This window comes from Mus pahari, unplaced genomic scaffold, assembly GCF_900095145.1.
Source record: "Mus pahari unplaced genomic scaffold, PAHARI_EIJ_v1.1 scaffold_10562_1, whole genome shotgun sequence".
In the NCBI taxonomy this organism is placed as follows: Eukaryota; Metazoa; Chordata; class Mammalia; order Rodentia; family Muridae; genus Mus; species Mus pahari.
In genome coordinates this window covers 10,413-17,226 of record NW_018393856.1, presented here as the reverse complement: position 1 = coordinate 17,226, position 6,814 = coordinate 10,413, and positions in this window count along the sequence as shown.

Here is a 6,814-nt window from a genome sequence, read left to right as displayed (position 1 = left end):
AAAGAGGAACACTTCTCCATTGCTGGTGAGATTGCAAGCTGGTGCAAGCACTCTGGAAATCAGTTTGGCAGTTCCTCAGAAAATCCAGCAATACCACTCCTGGGCATATACCCAGAAGATGCTTCAACTTCTAATAAGGACACATGTTCCACTATGTTCACAGAAACCTTATTTATAATAGCCAGAAGCTGAAAAGAACCCAGATGTCCCTCAACTGAGGAATGGATACAGAAAATGTGGTACATTTACACAATGGAGTACTACTCAGCTATTATAAACAATGAATTTATGAAATTTCTTAAACAAATGGATGGATCTAGAAGATATCATTCTGAGTGAGGTAAACCAATCACAAAAGAACACACATGATATGCACTTGCTGATTAGCAGATATTAGCCCAGAAGTTTGGAATACCCACGATACAATTTGCAAAACACATGAAATTCAAGAAGAAGGAAGACCAAAGTGTGTATACTTCGATACTTCTTAGAAGGGGGAACAAAACACCCATGGAAGGAGTTACAGAGACAAAGTGTGGAGCAGGGACTGAACAAATGACCATACAGAAACTGCCCCACCTGGGGATCCATCCCATAATCAACCAACAAAACCAGACACTATTATAGATGCCAAAAAGAGCTTGCTGACAGGAGCCTGATATAGTTGTCTCCTGAGAGGCTCTGCCAGTGCCTAATACAGAAGTGGATGCTCACAGTCATCCATTGGACAGAGCACAGGTTCCCCAGTGAAGGAGCTAGAGAAAGGACCTAAGGAGCTGAAGGGGTTGCAGACCAATAGGAGGAACAACAATATGAACTAACCAGTACCCCTAGAGCTCCCTGGGACTAAACCACCAATCAAAGAAAATACATGGTGGGACTCCTGGGTCTAGATGCATATGTTGCATAATATGGCCTAGTTGGTCATCAGTGGGAAGAGAGGCTCTTGGTCCTGTGATGGTTCTATGCCCCAGTATAGGGGACTGCCAGGGCCAGGAAGTGGAAATGGCTAGGTTGGGGAGCAGGTGGAGCGGGGAGGTGATAGGGGATTTTCAGAAGGGAAACTAGGAAAGGGAATAACATTTGAAATGTAAATAAAATTCCTAATTAAAAAAAAAAACATAGTTTTACAAGTATGCTTTTCAAAATATCTGTCATTGTATTTAATATAATTTATTTTTTCCCATCTGAAAGGAATGAAAATGGAGATGAGTCTGAGGAAAAGGAGGTCCAGCGACAGGCCAAAATTGAGATGCAGCTCAGGGTGAGGCCCCAAAGCCTGACAGTTTTACAGATGCTCAGGAGTGTGGGGCTGTGGGTGTTGTAGAAAGAGGGGAGTGGGGGAGAACCCGCGTCCCACTAGAGTTCCAGTGCTCTGGGTGGGCAGACGTGGGATGACTGCTGGATGCTTTCCATGCTGCCCCAGGTGTGCATCTGGCTGTGTTAGGCCACTGACCCCACACAGCAGTGGTGGACAAGGCAGCTCCAGGTACCAGGTTCTCAGCCTCCCCACACCAGAGGAGCTGAAAACAGAATAGGGGCCCCAGGGCAGCACTCAGCCCTGGGGAGGAAGGGAAGAGAAGTCAGGGGGAGGGGGGGCTGGGTGGTTCCCACACAGGCGAGAGTCCTTATTCAGGTCCGTGGCTGGAGCACAGGAAGGCCTTCTGGTGGGAGGTTAGACGTGGCTCATTAGGAGAAAGCCTATCCCATCGTCCAAGCACGATGGGCCTTGATGAACAGAGACAGTCTATGGTTTTAGAGCTTTATTGTAGAAAGGTTGGGGGAAAGAGAGAAGGTAGAAAGAGAGAGGGAGAGAGAGGCCAGCCATGGCCACATGGAGAAAAGGGGAGAGAGAGAGAAGGAACACTAGAGAGTAAGAGAGGTAAAAGCTTAGCGAGTGAGTGGAGAGAGAGAGAGAGAGAGAGAGAGAGAGAGAGAGAGAGGAGAGGTGGGGCCAAGCAGTCCCTCTTGTAGTGGGCTGGGCTATCTTGCTGTTGCTAGGTAACTGTGGGAGGAGTCTAGCCAGAATGCCAGAAGCTTGGGACATTGTCTACATTGTGACTGATAGCCACGCACCTCTCCTGTGGGGGCTATGGGGGCAGTAACTTCGACAGGAGCCAGGGGTCCAGGAGATATGATCAAATGCCTTCCGTCCCATGTAGGTAGAAATTACCACCCACCGGATCCCACGGGGTTCAAGACCTAAGCTTGAACCAGGCTGTCTGTGCATAGCCCATTGCCCCACAGGGGCCTATCATGACTGACTGACTCAGCAAGCAGCTGAAAAAATCAGATATTTATACCCAACCAATGGACAGAAGCTGGTGACACCTGTGGTTGAATTAGGGAAGGCTGGAAGAAGCTGAGGAGGAGGGAGACCCTGTAGGAAGACCAGCAGTCTCAACTAACCTGAACCCCTGAACCCCTGAGATCTCTCAGACACTGAGCCACCAACTAGGCAGCATACATCAGCTGTTATGAGGCCCCCAACACATATACAGCTGAGAACCATAGGGTCTGGACTCAGTCAGAGAAGATGCACCTAACCCTCTGAGACTTGGGGCCCTAGGGAATGGGAAGGTCTTGTGGGGTGGGGCATGAGAATATCCTCTTGGATGGAGATGGGGGCTGTAGGATGTGGAATAGCCTGAGGGTAGACTGGGAGGGGGATAAAAAAAATATAATGAAAAAACTTTTTAAATGGAAAAGTTGGAAATAAACTAAAGCAAAAGAAGAAAAACTTATGCTGAACTATGTTGATTATTTTTATTTTTTAACATCCAGGCAGAAAAATGGAGAGAGGCCTTGTGCTGGCTAGTTTTATGCCAACTTGACAAAAGTTGGAGTCACCTGAAAGGAGGAAACCTCTATTGAGGAAATGCATGATTGGGTTTAGGCAAGCCTTTAGGGGATTTTCTTAATTAGTGACTGATGTGGGAAGGCACAGCCAATTGTGGGTGGTGCCACACTTAGGATGGTAGTCTTGGATTCTATAAGAAATCGGGCAGAGCAAGCTATGAAGAGCAAACCATTTAGCAGCATCCCTCCAGAGTCTCCAAGTCAGCTCCTACCTCCAGTTTCTTGACTACTTGGGTCCCTGCTCTACCTTCTTTCAATGATCAACTGTGATGTAAAAATGTGAGTGAAATAAACCCTTTACTCCCCAAGTTGCTTCTGATTAGTGATTTGTCAGAGCTATTGTGACCCTAACTAAGATATACCTCATGTCCATAGATTACAAGACAATATTGCTATGATGTGAATGCGAATGCAACTATAGATTCAGTGCAAACTTTAATAATCCCTATGATGTCTTAGGGAAAAACAAAGCTACAATATAAAATTCAAAGGGAACCAATGAGAAATCGAAATGTCAGTCTTGGAAAAAGAAGAAAGTTACAGGAAACACTAATTTTTAAAACATACGTCTAAGTGAGGCATCAAACAATGAGATATTTCTGTAATGACAGTTACTCTTGTCTTGTAACTTTGCAGATGACATGATGTTACACATAAAAATTTCTCAGATCTGGTAAGTACAAAACTTACAACAAAATAATAGGATAGAATGTCAACATAGAAAAGAATAAATGCATTCAATGTGCTAATGAAAGCAACATTGAAATGAAATAAGCAAAACAATACTGTTGGGATGCCAAGATCCTGCCCAGTCTTATGGGAGTTAGCTGAAGTGGGACACGCTATCTAACGAAGGCCAAAAAACTGATCATCTTTGCCCTTGTAAGAAAACTTAACTTTTATAATTCTCTGTGCCTAGATAAAAACTTAACTGGAGCCAGGCGTGGTGGCACATGCCTTTAATCCCAGCACTCGGGAGGCAGAGGCAGGCGGATTCAGGTTCGAGGCCAGCCTGGTCTACAAAGTGAGTTCCAGGACAGCCAGGGCTATACAGAGAAACCCTGTCTCAAAAAAAAAAAAAAAAACTTAACTGGAAAACTTAACTCTTACTTTATAATTCCCTGGCAAATACCATATGCTGTAGAGCAACGGGGAATTCAGTAGAGAATTTATTGGGAAGGCTCTTTTCTCTTTTGCCCTGAAGAGAGAGGAGAGAGAGAGGCTTGCAGGAATTAACTTTTAGTGAACCAGGAAAAGAAAGCCACACTCAAAGAAAGTAAAACTTTTAGGTAAGCAAATACGTATAAGCACTCACATATTCTTATACACATTCCCATCGAGCCTCACCACTATTTCATCCACTCCACAAGTGTTTATGCATTCTTATATACATACATATATGCATATATATACATACCATATACAAATAATACAAATATATATGCATATATATGTACACATATATACACATATACATACACACATACACACACACATATATATGTATATATATCAAATATATGTATATATGTATATACATACACACATACACACACACACACACATATATATATATATATATATATATATCAAAAGCTCCCACAAGCAGGTTTCATTGAGCAAGCACCAGAACTCACTCATTCTGGGTGAAAAATAAGCTCCAACTTTTATTGCTCAGAGAAAGAAAAAAAAACTTCTACCTTTTTATTGAGTAAGAAAAATCCCTGTCCTGAGCAGTAAGAAGAAAACTGCTGTTAAGAAAGAAACCTGGCTCTTGTTGTTCTTAGTACTTCTCAGGCATTCCAAGCATCTTTTATCAAAAGTTCACAACAAGTTCAAACATATATTGAATAAGAAGTTGCAACAGAGCTGTTTACATGTGTTTCTCTTAAGACTGGTTATCTAATTAAGCATTCATTATCTGCCTCTCACTCAACAGGCTCATTAAAAGTTTAAAACAATAATTCTTATGTCATAAATTAGCACAGCTTTGTCAAGAGACAAATCATTTGCCCTATGTCTCATAAGTTTTGAAGTTTTATATAGCTAAATCCAGTCAATGTTTTATCTCTTGTCCTTGCATCTACAATAAGTTACCTATACCCAATTTATGACCTTTAGTTATAAGATAATGGTTTTACAACTAGCCTAAAAGGAATATTTTCCCTGATCATAAATTTGTTTCAAACCTGCTTTCTATCCTAGTGCAATTAGCACATGAAGGTTTACAGAGGTCTAGTTGCAGCTCTTTCTATAGAGGGCTCAAAATTGCTAGTATAAATTTATGAATTCTATAGAATCATTATTAGGAATTAAGAAATCATCTGTTTGTCTACATAGCATCACTACAAGATAGTACATCTTTGTTGATCTGCAGAAAATCTTCCCAATAGGGTGGGCTAATGCCCAGAGATCATTATATCATGTAGTAGTGACAGGAAAGGGACATCAGCAATAAGAATCAACCCTGAGATGAGATTTCTAAAAGCCTTACTTACAATTCAGAATTATCCATTGCAGCCATGTAAAATGATAGACCATCTCAAGCTCACTTTCATGTCTTTAGCCTTCCCTAGGTGGCTCCTAGCATTGGGAGAGAGAGAGAGAGAGAGAGAGAGAGAGAGAGAGAGAGAGAGAGAGAGAGAGAGAGAGAGAGAGAGAGAGAGAGAGAGAGAGAGAGAGAGAGAGAGAACACTAAAAATAAACTTCAAAAGTACTACTGGGAAAATTAGAAATCAAGAGGTAAAGAATGAATCTTGGACCCTATTTCTCATCTTATGTAAAGGGCAGTTCTAGACAAATCGCACACCTTTATGTGAAACCCTAATTTCTAAGTCTACAGGATAGAAATGAAGAGAAAACACTTCAACATAGACACAGGCACACATGTTCTGCACTCCTGTACCAAATCACAAGGGCACTGCTCAGAACTGTATGTCTTTTCCCCAAGATCTAGCTAAAAACAAAAGTTAAAAATAATCTGTAATCAAATGCCAAATGTACATAAAAACAGTGCAGGAAAAAGTAAATAATTACACATGGGATAACTTAAGAGCTAAAAAAAAAAAAAGTAATTGTGGAGGGTGGAAATGAAATTGCATATCAGACACTAAAATTCTACAGAATCTTCCTTCTCCCTGAAATGGTGACAACTTTGAAAACCAGAGCATTGCTGATATTTTATGGTGGCCAAGAAATAAACATCACCAAGCCAGAACGCAGCCAGAGCTTGTCTGCTCCTCAGCCATCATGGAGAGAGGACCTGATAGCTCATTGATTCACTTGCATATGTCAGTTTCCCTCAGAAGCACAAATGTTGGTCTGTCTTTGGAGGATCAGGAACTGGCGAGCCCAAGGACCTTCCCTCCTTACCAGGTGTGTACCTGGGAACAGAATGTTGGACATTCCACTGACAGATGTCCCCAGCAGTCTTGAGCGTCTGTCCCTGAGTTCAGGATCTGCTCTCATCACAGCTCCAGGGCAGCCTTTGCATGAGGCCATCTCAGTGCTTCATCCAGAAACTTTGTCAAGGTTTTCTTAGAGAACTCACTTTTCTACAGTTTCTTCCTTGTCCTGTTTCATGATGCTGGCTGCATCATTGTAGTTTGGGAAAGTCTATTCAGCTGATTTTTAATGTGTTCCTGGGCTCCAATGGGTCACCTTCTGCTTTTTTATTTTATCGTTTCATCCTATGAATTGGATTTAAATGACAACATTCTCTTACTCATCTACCCAGGGTGTTTCCCTATGTTCACACTACTATATAAGAAAATGAAATGTTTGAAAAGCTAAACCAAAAAAAAAAAAAATAATAATTGTTTTTCAAATAATCAGTGACGTTAAAGAGGATTTAGATAAGCAGAATGGAAGAAAATTCAGTAAATTCAGGACATAGACCAGAAAGTCAACAATCCATTTTAGACAGTCAACAAGAATTTGAAAAAAAAAAAAAAAA